The 17,215-nt window shown below is 48.1% G+C and overlaps 1 protein-coding gene across 1 annotated transcript in view; it reads left to right on the top strand.

Annotated features, from left to right (window-relative positions):
- Window positions 1-10,417: 10,417 nt before the first annotated feature.
- The window catches only part of zmiz1a (zinc finger, MIZ-type containing 1a), a 97,840-nt gene continuing 91,042 nt past the window's right edge, over window positions 10,418-17,215 (top strand). Inside the window, exon 1 of the mRNA XM_076160317.1 lies at window positions 10,418-10,657. The gene's annotated coding sequence lies outside the window, so the exon portion shown is untranslated. The remainder of the gene's footprint in view (window positions 10,658-17,215) is intronic.

The following is a 17,215-nucleotide window of genomic DNA, read 5'->3' as shown; positions in this document are numbered from 1 at the left end:
CCTTCACGTCACACCAGTGGGCCAACATCTGGAAACACACACACACACACATGCTATTCACACTTTCCACCTCCACTCACACAACGATGCTGTCATCATGTAGGAAGCTTGTATCAGCACGGCGTCGGGTTTGTCTCCCATTTGTGACACACTTTGACTTTACTAGAAAGGAGACTAGTAATAAGACTTTGAAGCTCGGAAAACTCTTGACGTTAGTGGGATTGAATGTGGAGTTTGAAGCGTTGGGGCCTTGGTGTTAAAGCCGGAAAAATCTGGAGGCATTCTGAACGCAAGTTTTCATCTCAGTTTCATATTTGTGTCTCCTTTCTTCTTCTACTTGTGATAGTTCCTTTGCTCTGAAGTTGACGTGGCGCTGTACACCGTGCGGGTTTCCGTCCTCCTTCCCTTGCCTGCACGTGCGCCGCATAAACGAGCGGCGTGCATCCCTGCTGCGCCTTCTTATCAGCAGTCTCTCAGAATGACATCGTTCCCCACGTATGTGCCGCTGTTCCACAGCTTGATTACACAGCGACTTATCAGCCCACAACACGCCACGGACCCACCTGCCTCCTGTAAGACTGCAGAGCTGCAAGAAACAACCACCAATCACGCCAGGTCTTCATTATTTCTGATGCATTCTCAATACACACACACACACACACATACACACACGAGTCCATACTGCATTCAAATCATAATGAGATGGCGGCGTGTTATTTCCCGGATGTCCCGCATTGCCTGTGCGCTCGCTCTATCTGTTTATGGAATATTGAAAAATGAAAATCAAACCTGCCGTACGTGTTCAATAAACTCTGAGGCTGTTTGCTTCTGATTAAAGTCCCAGTTTAATCCTTTTGCAGCCCGCACATATTGGAGTTTCATTCAAATACAAAGGGAAGTCAACGTGTTCAACCGATCACTAGGAAATCTGTTATTACCGTTAATACTTAAACGTTTATACTTCATGTTTCAGGCCGACATTTGGCTTTGACATAAACAAACACACAATAATCTGGTAATGATCCTAAAGTGCAGTTGTATTATTACAGAGCTGATGATTGTGTTCAGGCTGTGTATGTACTCAAGCAGGATGTTATCTACATTATTTATATTATTAACAAGATGAATCGAATAGCATGTGGAGGGATGAACGCCATAGCAACCACAGGCGCAACATGGAGATGAAAGGAAGCCGGCAATGTCTTCAGGTTGTCCTCTCAGTAACAGTCTATAGGAAGCGGCCATTTGTACGTGTGTTTGATGCAACACACCTCACATGACAGCCTGTGTGTGTGTGTGTGTCTAAGAGGGCCATTTGGAGAGCAGCAGGTCAATACACACTCACACAGAGTGCATTTCCCTGAACGCCTCAACAGTCAGTAAAGCCTTGGTGCCACTTTCCACCATATTCTGCTTTACTGCATTAATCCATCCTACAAAAGCAGCATTCTGTGCTTGGAGTGAATACACACACAAACTCAAACACACACACAGAAGGACACAAACACACACACACACACACACACACACACGGACGCACATTTTCACAGCTTCAATGGCAGAAAATCCATCGGCCTTTCTGGGAGGAGGAATTCCATTAGATAATAGATATGGAATCCATCTCGATTCTCCACCTTATCTTCTCCCGGGGTGACGGATCAATACTGGGGCTTCAGCTCAACTGCCAACAATAACAGGAAATTGATGGGACCCAGTAAGCAGTGTGGAAGTCCAGTAATGGCACTTTCTTGGCCACCTCTGTCAAGCAAATCAGAGGGGAGTTAATTGATGAAAGGCTGCTTGCTCTAATGAGGAAGGATGAGGAGGAAAGAAAAGGAGGAACGAGGAGGAATGAGGTGGAGGAATGAGGAAGAATGAGGAGAAATGAAGAGGAGGAAGGAGGAGGAGGAATGAGGAAGAATGAGGAGGAGGAATAAGGAAGAATGAGGAGGAAGAATGAGGAGCAGGAATGAGGAAAAATGAGGAAGAATGAGGAGGAATGAGGAACTCGCCGACGCGAAGAAAGAAACAGTGAGTGAACACACACTATCGCAGGGACATTTGGAGTGTTTGCTATACTTTGTATTCTAGTGCTTCTGTATCAGAGAGCACACACACACACACACACACACACACACACACACACACACACACACACACACTGTTATCTGCAGAAGTGTGTGTGTGCGTTTAATGCCATCTGATTTTCCGTACAGCTCCAGAGGTTTCCTGTCACAGTTGCCAGGTGCTGTGTTTATGCAGATGTTGCCGGGCAACGCATTCCAAACAAGATTATGATCTGACTACAGGGAGCCTCAGCGAGGCCAGCGTGGGGTCATGTGCCGGATGCTGACGCCACGCTGCTGACGGTGACCCGGGTGGTTCCTGTTTTACACAGCGATGAGTCACGACGCGCTGGTGTACAGTAGGGCCTGTGTGTCGCAACATGTGGGCGGGTGGTGGGGGTTTACGGTTCAGCGGTCAACGAGGTCCAGAGTCCGCGCTCACCGCCGTGTTTGCACAGCAAGAACACCGCCGGCTGCGTCATATCACAGAGGGGTGTCAGAGGGAGAACATAGAGAGCACGAGTGACGACTGCGAGATGGGAAATATTTGTGTTTGTCCGCTGGAAACTATGAGTTGAGGGCTGCACGCACACACACACACACACACACACACACACACACACACACACACTCAGTGACGTATGAAGGAACAGTGTGAGTTACTGGTGCTCATGTTTGCAGGTGGTGCAGAGATTTAAAGTGATACTGAAGCTGGGCACTGACATGGTTGTTTGTAAATTCTGTAGATATTTGGTCCAGAAGCCTTTGAATGCTTAAACATCAAGTTAGAGGTTATGAACTTCTTCTGGGTTCATTATGTGTGGAGGTAATGTGAGTGGGAAACAGCTCTTCATGGTAAAACATCATAAGAAAACACTGTCTACTTGTATATAACTAAACTTCTAACTTCCTGTAGAGGAGCTTGTTGAGGCTTCTCCACGTGTTTAGCTCAGAGATCCGTTCAAAGGCCTTTGGACCCGATGAGTGAACACCAAATCGCTCCAGAATACGACCAAATAACCGATATCACTGCCATAATTGGCATGTAAATGACCTGAAAATCCTGAAATTTGACAAAAGCGCCATGATATCACTTGAAACCACCAACCTCCGCTGCCTTCAGGCTCCTTTCCCTCCGACCGTGTAACTGGAACCGTTTCCTTCACGCTTACAGTAAGAGACCCCAGCAACATCTGGAGGAGATTGTCTTAGGAAATGGCTCCATTCCAGAACTAATCTCATTAATCGGATCTCAGTGTGTACCGTGTGGATACCCCCCCCCCCCCCCAACACTTGTACCCCCTCCACCCTCAATCCAGACTACAGACCGGGCACAGCCAGCAGGTGGTGCTGTCCTCTGTGGTATCACCATGTGCGTGCGTTCACTCCTGTTTTATCTCCTAAACATCATGGACTGTGAGCGCTTTGGCTGTTTTGCGTGTGCGTGTGTGTGGCTCTCAGCAGACTTGATTCCGTGATTCTATTCTGCTGCACCATCAGCGCAGATGAAGCCGATGATAGCTGAGATGTGTACGCATGGTTACAAGTTGTCAGTAACACGCTTTTCCCTCTGATCTCCGCCGCTCGTCTAGTCGAGCATTATCTCCAGTAATAGAGTCAGATCTTCACGGACAAATCCCTTTAATGTCATCCTCAGCGCCCAGGGGAGACCACCCTCAGTGGGTGCAGGGTGGTGGGAGCTCATTTCAACCCACACAATAGACTCATCTCTAATACTGTTAGATCCCACTATTTCTCCCTCTAAAGGCCTGTGTGTGTGTGTGTGTGTGTGTGAATGTATGGTGTATTAAATGAAGAACTGTACTGGCTGAGCGTTGCCACCCTCTGGGGGATTAAGGCCGTGCGCTCATGCCTCTTGAATCCTAATAAGTGGAGATTGAAGTTGTCCTCTTGTTGGGGACGTGGCGGCCTAATCGGGGTCCTGATCGGTCAGGGCTGCAGCCCGAACCTCCGGAGAGAGGACAGAATGTTCTCACAGATAACATCGTGCAACAAAACTCGTTGGAAAGGGAGAGATCAGGACACGATCTGAGGTTTTGATTTAGCATCGAGCCTTTGTGGCTGAACCACTCCTGGCTCTCTCTCTCTCTCTCTCTCTGAGCCTCTACTCTCCTCCGCAATGATGTCATCTGAGGGAAGGTATTTCTCTCAGACACAACCTGTCTGCTCCTGTCAGGGGCCACGGTAACTCGAGCCGCCTTGAAAGTCTGGGAGTGAGCACCGGTCACTCGCAGACAAGGGCGTTATTTATTTTTTCTGGAGGAGATTCAATACCTCCTCCTGCAGCTCGGAGGCCCCGCGCTTCATCCTGAACTGTGAGGCACAAAGCACTCGGCCTCTAGAGACACACGAGAGGCGCTGAGCTCAGGCCCAGAGCCGTAGGTTGTATAACACGATTAGCCAAAGTACAAGTGCACAATCACAGAGATTTGCTAAGTGTGGTTTTGGTGTTTAGACGCTTGAGTTCAAGCTAAAGATTACTGCTCATTGATTGGATGAAGAAATGTGCTTTACTGTGTCTGTTTCTCTTCATATTGTTCTATTAACATTTTGTCTGTAGGCTGTTTGAGATGGACACATAGAGGGGAGTGGGTTGGCAGAGCAGGGGGGTGATGTCATGTTAGCATGGTGGCAGCAGTGGACACCCCTGGCCACCCCTGGGGGCGCCACTGGATACTAGCCATAAACTCTGTATGTACATATAAATGAGCTCATTAGTTGTTGCTGTTGCTGGTGTTTGTTTTGTTTCTTCCAACATTAAAACTCTATAAGCTTCATCTCTCCCTCTTGTTCATTCAGCTTTTTCATGAGCGCCCCCTTCAGGATCAGCAAATACTAAACACATCTGAAGAATCTGTAGGGATGAGTCACAATGGACCCGTCTGTTGGGAAGCAATAGGACCATTGAAAAACCAGGGGGGCATGAGTCAGCCTGGCGAGGATGAAAGCCCGTTGTGACAGATGCCACAGATAATACCCGTTAGTCCATATTTAGAACAGGAAAAGAGGAGATGGGATTTTAAAATAAAGCGATGGTGTGCAGTACATTTACCTCGAAAGGAAAACGCCGAGAGATGAAGATGATTAGTCACTTGCATTATTTTACATGCAACAGTGCAACAGATCCATGCTTGGAAACATGTCCGTGCCAAAGCATTCTGAGTGAGAGTGCAGCAATCGATCGGCTTAAAAGGTTATGCCAATCAATACAAAGTTGTTTTGGGCACCAGCACTATTATATTAATGTCATCCTGAGGAATAGGCACTAGCTTAGGTGGCTTGTCTGCCGGCTGATTTTCCTTTTTAATCTCCAGTCAAAGGATTCTTGTTACAACGCAAAAGGCTGCCACTGAAAGCTGTGTTAATAGCAAGAATCTGACATTTTGACTGCTAAGTTTCAGCCTTTTAATGATCAGAAATGGCGTATTTGCGTGCTAAGTGACGGATCAATGACGTCGCCCGCCCCTCCCCCCGTCTCCCCCCATCACCCAACACAACAAGCAGGTAACCTATGGAGCCCAACAAGTTGAATTAATGATGTTCTGCGTCCCCCGTGAGAGCGGCGAGGAAGCTGGTTGTGCAGCCGAGGATGACACAGAGGTTGAAGCGGTCACATATTTACTCAGCTCTCTCCCTCTGGTACATGTTCTTTTCAAGGTCAGATACCGCATTGCATAATAATGGAACAAAAAAGGAAAAAGGGCTTTGATATGAGGCTCACACACACACACACTGACATACACACACACAGGCACACATGGGGCAAACACGCGAGCCTGCACAAATGAGAGGAAGAAGAAGGCGACTAAAAATAGCGCGATCGCTGCAGCCATCGCCCCGAGCAGGAGCTGAAGGACCACCACTCTCCACTTCAGATCGCATAAGTGAGGCTGCGTGAAGAGTTTGCTTCCTGAACTGTGCGTTTCCCTCCACTCGTGTGTGTTTCCATTAACCACCGAGGCACCAGAGGGACGTAGGAGATCTGCAGTAATAAAGCCCAGTGTTCAGTGCGTCAGACGGAAAACGAAACAAAACAACAACGACCTCTACACGTATGACTCAGATGTGTCTCCACGACCCGTTTCCTTTAGGTGTTTCCTGCCTCTGCGTCCATTTTTGATTCAGATTTCTCCGGCCTCTCGTCTGCTCCGTTCCTGCAGGTTGTGAAGCTCTATTCCATATATTATATTTAACTACATAAATATTCAGGTATACATTTGGTGGGACCGTCTTGGAATGCTCCCACTTTCTCGGGGGCAGGGGTCAGGGGTCAGGAGTCATGGTTATGCAGCCTCTGTTTCCAACAGATCCAAAGTGGGGAAACAAACATGGCTCACTGGTGTCTGTAAGGAAGGACAACCTGTTGGTAAGGACAATAACTCCTCCCCCTTCCTCTACCTTGGTGCCTCCCAATGTTACAGCGCCTCTCAGTGGACAGTCTGGCTCATTGCCTCTTCATCTGTTTTTCTGTTTATACGGATCAATCACATCCCAGACGCATCGGAGATAATTTGATTACAAATGTTTGTTATGTCTGTCGCTGACATGGAAACAACCAATGACACTCACACTTCCTCCGTCCTTTCTTCTCTCTCTATCCCTCTATCAACCCCACACCTCCCTCCCTCTCTCTCTCTCTCTTCTCCACCTCCTTCTCCTTCGCATGGCCTGAGGGAGCTGTTAGCTATCTGGACGCAGGCGCTCTATTGTGAGCGTTCATTGATTGCCTCTGTGCTCCCCACAGCCGGTGGGGCCAGTCAGCATGGGGCCCCGGCTGTCTGCCTTATCTGCTACCGCTCAGTCGCCGTACATACTGCGAAAGAACAGGGGGGGGGGGGGGGGGGGGGGGGGGGGGGGGAGAGAGAGAGAGAGAGAGAGAGAGAGAGAGAGATAGATGGAAAGAGAGAGTATTTCTAAAAGGCTGTCCAAGTTTCCTGAAGCCAGCGGTGGTATCATCTGTTTTCTGTCCCTCTCGCTCTCTTCTGTTCCTTGTTCTTCTCGCAGCCAGAGACAATCAATGCTGCGCTCAAACACATTTCTCTTGTCTCCTTTTAAAATAGTGCTCTTCTGCCTTTTCTCTGCAGGAGGGGATCCATTTAGCCACATGGATTCCCTCTCCTCTCCTCTCCTCTCCTTCAGTCGGCTCACTCAGTCGCCTGGTCAATCAGTGTCCAACACAAAAACAGGCCAGACTAGGAAATGTGAGTTAAGAAGATTTAGTGTAATTCTCAGAAGTAAACACACATGTTGACCTCTTTAATGGGCAGTCTGATAGCATTACTGTGTGTTAAAGGGGCTTTGTGACTGAGTGAAAGTCTCAGTACCACAGGGGAAAATACTCAAATGTCTTGATTTCAAACTTTTACTGAAGTGGTTACTGAAAAATATTGAGTAATCAAGAATCTTCCTCAAACTGGAGATAAATGTGGAAATGGATGGACGGATGTTTGTTTGGGTTTCTGGTTTTCTATGTGGAGAAATAATCTAAAACCACAACATCACCTTCAGAAATCTACTGGGCGGGCAAAGCAGAGAGTGAAATCCAGCAGTGTAGCAGCAGTACCTCAAACTTTGCCTGAGTTCTGTTTCTCAGTATATGTTCTGCCCACATCGACTTTAATGGGGTTAGATTTCTAAAGATTTACTGCAGCAACCCTGCAGTTACAACAGTAATCTATGTTCACACTGCAGATAAACAGTGTTTGACTCCGTAAAAGCATCGCTCACTCACTTCTGTGCACGTCGACTCAAACACAGCACACAGAAACAAAACCTTGCCTCTGGAGCTTGTTTATCAGTGTTTGGCTGCAGTGTTTTCATCAGTAGGAGCCTGATGGTGCAGACAGCAGGGTGGCACTGTAAACAACCATCACACCTCTGTGTGAATGGGAGAGAGCTGATGTCAGCACAACTGAAAGTCTCCCTCCATCATGTAGCTCCATGAAGCCCCGGCAGCATCCATCACCGTGTCACAGAGAGGCCCCGCCGCCGACACCGCCGCCGCCGACAACACAAATCTACATCATTTCATGTTTGAACACAAGTTAGAAGCCAACTCTCGCCTTGATCGTCTCTAACGTTCAGAGGCCTAAACAGTTTTCATATGTTAATTCGATACACTCCAACACAATGCAATATGTATTAACCTTGTCGGAGCACGCTTCACTCAGAGAGATTCCTTTGTTCTCCTTTGATGCATTCACTCAGCTCTTTGAATCATTGTGCATATAAAATTATACACAGAGCCAAGTCAAGCTGAAGTCACCCCACCTATAATCCATCCATCTTGTTGGCAGCCATCTGGCCGTATTATTTGAGAGAGGTTGACCGCACGCCTTACTATGAAAGCAGCCAGCACTTCTGACAGCCAGCCTTTCTTTCAACTGCAGTGTGTCAGCCAGTGACCGGCTGTGGCCCCCTGACTCCCCTAACAGGGCCCGACGCTGGCAAATGGTATCAAACAAAAACTTGATGGATGATCCAGAACAGATAATATTATGGTCTGGCTGAGTCCTAAATGACACTGACACAACAACGGATCTGTCAGCTGTTTACAGGGTGTGATTACAGAGAAACATACACTCTCTTTCTATCAACACTTATATAATGTTCAGGTCTTATTTGACCCATTTTGACATTTGAGGGCATTTAAATCAGCCTACAGTTCATTCTAGACCTTCTGTGCAGGGTGCAGGGTGTAATGGTTGGATTGCAAAAGGCTCAAATCGTCTGAAAGAGAAGCTTTGACTTGTGTTGGATGTGTCTTATGTGGATATCAACCCTGATGCAACATGACAGGCGAAAAACATCAGCAGCACGAGCGGCGTAAGAACAAAGACGTGGATCACTTCAACACAAACCATTTCCAGAGAAAAATCAGATCAGGAGTTCACCGCTCCAGCGCTGTGATACTGACGGCCCCCCCCCTTCACCCCCACCTCTGCTCACCCGCCTGTCTTTAACAACAAATACAGCCTCCATCTAAGAAGCGGCACCTTTGAAATAAAAGTGAGTGAGTGCCAGAGCCGGTGATGTCACCGGCCACATTTGTCCCCATCAGCGCCGTTAGCTGCCCGGACCAAGGGGCCGGGCCGTCCTTGAGACACGCTAACTGTGATGGAGACGGGAGGGCCAGACTCTCGCCGCGCCCCTCCTCCCCCCCCCCCCCCCCCCCCTCGCCCGCCTGCCCTGCTCTGGCCCCCACTGCATCAGTGTCAGAAGCCCTGCAGGCAGGAAGCTAAGGATGGCAGCTCCTCCGCCGGTCATTCCCTTTAAAGAGACCAACCTGGGCCCCGAGCCTCTGACATGCAGGTTAACCCCAGACTGATGACATTACGTCAGGGGAGATGAGCTTTACCTTCAGCAGACAGCACTTTGTTACCTTTGTGACCATATTGTTCTTTTTATTATTTCTGCCTAAAGAACTGAAATCCTGTGGTGTGTGTGTGTTTGTATGTATGTGTGTGAGAGTGTGTGTTTATGAGAGAGAGAGAGAGCGCACATGAGGAGTGAGTGAATGTATCTGATACACTCCGAGCTGAGTGGCCCTCCCTCTGGGCAGTTCAGCCTTGCTTGACTAGGAAGAGGGAAGAGCTTGTGTGTGTGTGTGTGTGTGCGTGTGTGTGTGTGTGTGTGTGTGTGTGTGAGTGCGTGCGTGCGTGCGTGTCGAGAGGAGAGACATTGTTCCTTGACGTCACCGCTCAGCCCAGCCTGCCGCTGCTCTCAAACATGTCTTTGTTATTCCGAGGCTTCCACCAGAGACCGGCTACCCGCAAAACACGGAGCCCAATGCCGGACCCGCATGGAATAGGATTCACATGTTGTAAAGTGGAACGTAAACGCAAGGACGTCCTTGGTTTACAACCATCCAGGTAAAAAAACGAGGTTGTCATGATTTACTGCAAAATACAGTACAAATAAGTATCATCACTGCAATCACTACGACTACAAGCTAATGTTTATTCATCTCAACGTATTAATACGATGTTATTATTCATTTGACTGCTTGATTAAAAAAAGCATCTCACAATAAAAATATTCTTTCTAGATGAACATGTCAATAAATGATACATATTAGCCAGCCTATATCAATCGTACTAATAAAATACGATAATTTTACTGCCGTTAATACCACTACTATGCTATGTGGTTTGAAAAGTGAAAATAATAATGATAATAATAATAATAATAATAATAATGACGCCGCTGTAGTTGCTTCCAGATCCGTTCCAGTTTGTGATGTCCCGTGGTTCCCTTTCTGCCCTCCGCTTCCTTCCTGATCCGTGCCGGGGTTTGCGTGCAGCCACCGAGCCCGGCTGTGTGGTAACTGAATCGCCAGTGTAATCTGACACTTCAACTTGCGGCGCTCTACGGTAGTTGATTCAGTCACTCAGACATACACACACACACACACGCATACACACGTTCGCACACACACACGTTCGCACACACACTGGTCTCTCGTGTCGTCTTTGTGGAGTGGAGAGAGAGAGGGAGAGAGAGAGGAGCGCAGTAAACACGAGGTTTTGGGAAAACAATACGCGGAATCGCCACGGAGATCCACGCTGAAAGTAAGTTTCGCGCCCGGTTCTTTGATTTGCAGAGCGGGGTTTGAGTGTGTGCGGGTCGGCTGAGAGGAGCTCTGCCTCCCGCTGGACGGATCCTACCTGCTAACAATAGGGTGACCCCCCCCTCCTCCCCGGAAACCTCCGGCAGCCGCGGATGAACTCATGTCACGGGGACGGAGAGGGATTTGTTTCGGGTAAACGACAACGGTGCGCCTTTACGCAGCGTAATGCCCGGACTGCCGCGCTGCTTCCCCGTGTTGCTGGTGGTGTGTGAGAGTGTGTGTGTGTGTGTTGCGCCGGAGCAGCATAGCCAGTGTGTATCCAGGAGTGTCGGTGTTGTGCCTTCACGCTTTCAGGGATTTACCAATAACCTAATGGACGCAGGGTGTGTGTGTGTTGGTGTGTATGCTGCTACGATCGCGATCAGCTGGCGGCTTTGGTTGATGCTAAACTGAGAATGTGTGTCACTTAGCTAACAGCTCTGTGTGTGTGTGTCTGGGCTATTATCGGCTACCTGTTGTAATGCAATAAGCCAGCAGCAGCAGCAGCTCCGTGTGTTACTCTGTCATCCTGTGCTCCTATGCCTCTGACCAACATCTCACACACCGGCTGGATCCTCACAAGCCACTCAAAGATCAGTGGTTCCCAAAGTGAGGTCACGGGGACCCTCGGGCGTCCTTAAGGGGGCTCCAGAGGCGTTCTTAAGGGGGCTCCAGAGGGGTCTCATGCAAACTGAGGAGGAGGGAAATCGCAGTTAATTCATTGCACTGGGAATTTGAAAATGACTGAAATCTGAACTGCAGACTGGAATATTTTCTTCACATTTCACTACAATGTGGCACTGAAGTCTGCGCCTCAGACCTCCCTGACCTGAAACAGAATCAGAGTCCCTGACAGAGGTGGCAGGTTTGATTCTGTGAGCCTTATTGGGCAGCGTGTGGATGAGCTGCTTGGCTCGGCTCAGCCCTCAGCCTGCCTTCAGTCTGGCCGACCCTCCCCGTTAAATTCCTCCGTCTGGATGTGAGGCCAGCCGGGGCAGAACTGGGCTCGCTACGGAAGGAGGAGGAGGAGGAGGACCCTGCACCCTCAGGCCTGTGAACCTCTCACAGACCCGGACCAGGAGACGACCACAGGACGGGGGACATCCTGCTCCAACCTGCAACAAACCCCTGTGAAGCTGATCAGGCTCAGTCGTTGTTGACAGTGTGCGTCGTCTAAGGTGTTGATTCAACTCCTATCCATTGCGGTGTTGTGTTGCACTGCTTTATAGCCCAGCGCTATTAATAACTTCCTCCTTCCTGTATGTAAACGGTTGACAACATACTAGAATCACATCCCGGTGTAATGGACTCCACTGACTGCAGCCTTGAACACGATCTCAGAGTTGAATCAGCACCTCAACAAAAACTGAACATTATACGTTTGACAAAGGAAGGATTCAGTGCCGGCCTGTGTTATTTGATGCTTCTAGCTTGTCCTGTGTGCTTAGTAAAGTGGCCATTCAGTTGACCTGATGACTTTCGCGGGGCTTCCATTCAGCACGTTTACACACACACACACACACAATACTCCACACAATAGTATTTGTGCTTCCTGCGATTAAAGGCAATAATGTGACTAAGCCGTAAACATGCACAGAATCAATAGGATTGGGCCGTTCTGAGAGTGTAGACGTGTTGCGCAATCGCAGCGTGAGGCCCCGAGTCCTCCCATCGACGAGACACACGGTCCGATTCAGACGTTTACAAGCCGGAAGACGCTTTATGGCTGTAATTGCAGTATAATAGAAGTTTTGAAGTCACCCTAGAACCCGGAGCCTGAATGTTGCTGTCACACTGTCGCAGGCTCAAGTAGACAACCTTTAAAGGAAGGAAATGAGATTTGTCGTTTAAGATGATTGATTGCCTTTTTGTTTTGTAATATGATAGAAAGCGACCTGGAATCAAACATGTATGAGCCCATTTAGCAGACGCATGATTCATGTCATAACAAGGAGGATTGACACATCTGCGTTTATTAAGATGGGGTAATGGAGCCACAACATGGATCACCGCTGTCCTGGGGAAGGCACGGATCTCTAAAAAGTGTCGAAGAAACACACAAACTCTTTAAAACGTCTTAAAGTGAAGGGCTGGACTCTTTTTCTCGGTCTTGTAATCCTTCACCCGATATGAAAACACCAAACTTGGAGATACGTGGCTTCCAGCGGACAATTATGTAAGCTGTAATGTGCCGTGTTCTTGTTGACAGAGAGCTGTTGGTTCAACTCTGTGATCGTTTTCATGGCTGTGGTTTGTTGCTTGTGCTTGTGTTAGATATTAAGAACCACCAGTATAACAGTGTTTCAACTGGTTTTGGGTGTTGGGGTTGTGTGTCTGTGGGTGTGTGTGTGCCCTCCTGTGTCTCCTGGGTGATTTTAATTGAGGATTTAATGAAATGTTTCTGCAGCAACACATGTCAACACATTCATTAGCGCCGTTAGCCTTTTTCTCTTTTGACAAACAGGCATGAAAAGAAGGCGCGTTTGCTCCGAGAAGCTTACCTGATAAATTGTGAAAGAAAGAGGGCAAGGAATTAAAGCCATCTGCAACTGTTGGAAACTTGGATACGTGCATGTGCGTGTGTGTGTGTGTGTGTGCGCGTGTTTTCTCTCCTTCTGTTGTCCCTCCTGGGGCCTCTCTGCAACAAGCCAGCCAGCCAGCCAGCCTGTGAGACAAGACAGGAGTGTGTGTGTGATTCACGAAGGAGGCTAACACACTTTGACTCTCTCCCTGCGTGTTCTTTCGGGAGACAGCAGACACTCTTACACACACACACACACACTCACACACACACACACACAGAGGCATGCACGCGCTCCTGGTAATGTGAAACACAGCAACTGGTTAAGGCCGTAACAGGTTTTTGTTTCCACTCAAGACATTTTTAGTGGTCAGACAGAGGAGAGAGCCTGTGGTCCGGTTATTGGGCTCCAGCGCCACAATCCGGAAGGCTGTCGTGACCTGGAAGCATCGCTAAGGTTACGGATCACTATGTCAGTATATCAGTATTGTTACATCAATGTGTCCTGGAAGTGACATTTCTGGGAGAATAGATTAGTTTTTCATAACCACTTCCTCCTGACATTGACATTATTGATCTGCATTTGTTTTATCTGAAGTTGTGACATGAAAAAAAACTCGAAAATGTGTCAAAAAGTGTCAATGCTTGCTTGAGTTGGATTTACACAGATTGTTAATTAACTCAGCTTAGAGTAACGTTGTCTCAGTAAAACATGATGTCACTGTCAACCTAACTAACTGGTGGTCTCTATGGTGATCGCTCGCTCCTATGGTAAAGTCCCAGGGTGAGAAAACGACTTTGTGTAAAACCTGACGCTGCTCGATTTATCGGTGCGTCTCTGTCGATGCCAAACAGATCCCAGTCAGACTGCAACAAGTTCAATGACACCATTTGAGTATCTGTGTCAAACGCTTGCAGACATTCTCAGCATTCCCAGCATATCACTTCACTGAACGTCAAAGTTAGCCGACTCCCCTCTGCGTCACGTCCTCACACTCCTGTTTCAAAGGCACTCCTTCACACAAACGCGACTCTTTCCTCTCCTCTTTCTGAGCAACGAGTGTTTTCTGTTACTCAGCGATTTCCTCCGCTGTTTACTGGGTCTCTGCAGCCCGCAAAGTGCTTAAAACCTGGCGAACGCTAATCAGTGTTTTGACAGCCTGACATTTCGCCTGAACTGTTCACGTTCTCTTGTGCGGCGTTGTGAAATACTTGGCGGCTGTTCACTCGTCTGGTGTCTCACCATCGGCCTCAACCCACCCACCCACTCCTGTCCCGAGCAGAGAAGTCAGCCTTTGTTTCTGCCTCTTTTCCTCCGTCTCTCTCGCGCCGTCTCACTTGTGGTTCAGCTTGGCAGTTTGTCATGGAGATGGAGCCTTTTGTTTTGGATTTGCCTATTTCAGTCTTTTTTAATAAAGAAAAAACCTCTGTTGCCTCGCAGCGTTTTTAAAACAAAACTTGAGAAAATTAGTTTCGGAGGAAAGATCCAGAATAAATGTATGAAGTGTTGACGTTTAGCCAAGGCCTTGTGTCAAACAAGTTCCTTAAGTCCACGCGTGAGTCTGGAGATAAGCTCGTCTTTAAGTCCTTGAAATCGTCTGGTAACTTACACATAATGATGTAATGCTTCCTGCCGTCTGTAATGACACAACAGATTGGTGTTGAGAGCCAAACGTGATTCACACGAGGACTTGAGTTGTTGTTGAGGCGCGAAGACGTTTCTCTGTGTGGCGTCTTCAGTTGTAACTCATTGTTTGGCATTTGGGCTCTGGGGGTTTGATCGCACCTCGGGCCGGGTTACTCACTTGGTCACGAGGGAGTCATGTGAGGCTTGCATGCGTCCTCCAGAGTCACACAGCAGTCACTTGAGAGAGTCTGAATGAGTCGTCGCTTCGGGATTTAGATGAAACCGACAGCGCTCAAATATTGGGTAGAATGAAACAGTTCCAAAAGTCTGTGAACGATGCTTCTGCAGTTATTGGAGCTGTTGAGCAAGCAACAAATTGCCCTGTAGTTTGTGCCAGCAGCACTTTGGCAGTGTCCTAACCTGTGTCTACCTTTGTGTCCTAGGTTGTGTTTGCCTGTTTGTTTGCGAGACATCTTAAATGTTTGCGCTCTACAGAATTCTGTTCTGGGTCTGTGATTTTACAGCTTCCAGGCCGTAAAGCGATTCTGCTTCCTGGCTTCACTCTGGCTGGCAGGTAGAGCGACAGTAGAGCGACTCCCTGGCCTACCTCGTCACCGGCTCATGCATGTTTGATTCGATGTTCTTCGAGAAAAACGAGCACAGGCGATGTCACAGCGGCCACGTCCTGTTCCCATCCGCGGAGAAAGCGGGGGCCCTTGAATCATAAATGACACCCAGCTTCACCGGGAACAATATGAGATTGGGTCAGAGCCCTCACAGGGAGAACAAAATGTTCCCTCTATCCGTCCGTCCCGTTCGCTCTCTGCTGACGTTTGCACTCAAGACTTCTCACCATCGCAGGCAATTAGCCTCACTTTCTTTGGGCCTCACTTTTTCTGCCTGGGCTGCGTTCAAACGTGTGTATACGTGTGTGTGTTTGTGTGTGTTTGTTGGTGAGGCGGGGAAGAGATAGTATGTGAGTGGCGTTGGCGTGTGTCTGTTTGGCTTGTAAATCCTGTTTAAGCTAAACAAACTCATTGTCTTCATCCTCCAACTGGGTGCTGTGTGTGTTGTGTGCTTTCCCCTCCCTCTCTCTCTCACTCTTTCTCTCTCTCTCTCCCCCCTCCCTCTCCCTCTCTGAGTTGTAAGTACAGTCACTAATTAGTCCCCCTCTCGGTCTTCATGCTGGGTCAGTGGGTTTACGGTTTCAGCCGCGCTCTGCCGTGTTTGTCTTGTCTCTCCTGATACCGGATCACGCCTGTAAGCCAGAACACACCCGAGCCGCTCGCCGAGTGGGTCCTCACACCTTAAACACTGTCCCACTTGGGTTGACTTGCCAGACAGCCTCTCGGGGCTGGACACACACACACACACACACACACACACACACACACACACACTTTGGCTCTCTGTAATGCAGTTTGCCCAACACAGATCTTTAAGGCAGCGTTCTAGCTACACTGAATCTCTTCTTTGTCTATTTCTTGACTTAAAAGAGCAAATTCTGTATTAACGATCTTCTACCGTGCCCTCCTGTTAATTCTTCACCGTCACTTTACCACTCGGTGCATACCACCTTCCAATGAACACCCGAACGCACCATAAGTTCCAACCTGCTGTGTTTCCACTAATAGCGTCCTACACATTAACTCCCATTTAATCTCTTAATAATGGCGACGTGCCACATGCTGAGTTTCTAACACTGCCTGGTTATGTAGTTTGTAGCGTTTTCTCGTGGAGTTTGCGTGGGGGATGGAGGGCCATGGTGGCTTTTCTCTTGACGGCGGCGGAATTGTCTCCAACATGGCCCCCGGGGAGGCATTCCTCCTCCTCTTCTGACAAAGTAAATGAAGTAGGATTTGCTAATGCGCAGGGACTGAATGTATTCTTGGCCTGTAACTGCACTTATGAGGGGACGAGGGAGCTGCAGAGCTCCTCAACAGTAACGCAAGCACCACTTTACTCAGTGGCAAGACAAGGTTAGTGGATTTATTGGATTTCTGCAGTCATAACTCATCAAACGTGGTCTTAGCTTCGCCAAACGCACAATAATAGACTCTACAACTTCGTGTTTCACACCAAGAATAGTTGGTTATACTGAAAATTTACTTAAAAACAAGACTCATATTCACCCATTTATCTTTATGAATTGTTCCACTCTGGGGTTGCGTGCATATTTGACATGGATACGAGATGTTCAGCAGCTGCTCAGTTTGACAGGCTCACAATGAAACCATGGATCTGATTGGCTGTTCAAACTCGAACCTAAACTGAAACCATCAGACATGTACGTCAGCGATTAGAGGTCAGAATCAAGAACATACTTCATCATCGTCATATTTATGGTCTCCCTTGACAAACAAGTTTAACTC

This window comes from Genypterus blacodes, unplaced genomic scaffold (genome assembly GCF_046128005.1).
Source record: "Genypterus blacodes isolate CSIRO-AG114 ecotype Tasmania unplaced genomic scaffold, CSIRO-AGI_Gbla_v1 ptg000105l_1, whole genome shotgun sequence".
Classification (NCBI taxonomy): Eukaryota; Metazoa; Chordata; class Actinopteri; order Ophidiiformes; family Ophidiidae; genus Genypterus; species Genypterus blacodes.
Note: the sequence above shows the minus strand (reverse complement) of the source record. Positions and strands in the feature narration are given on the sequence as shown.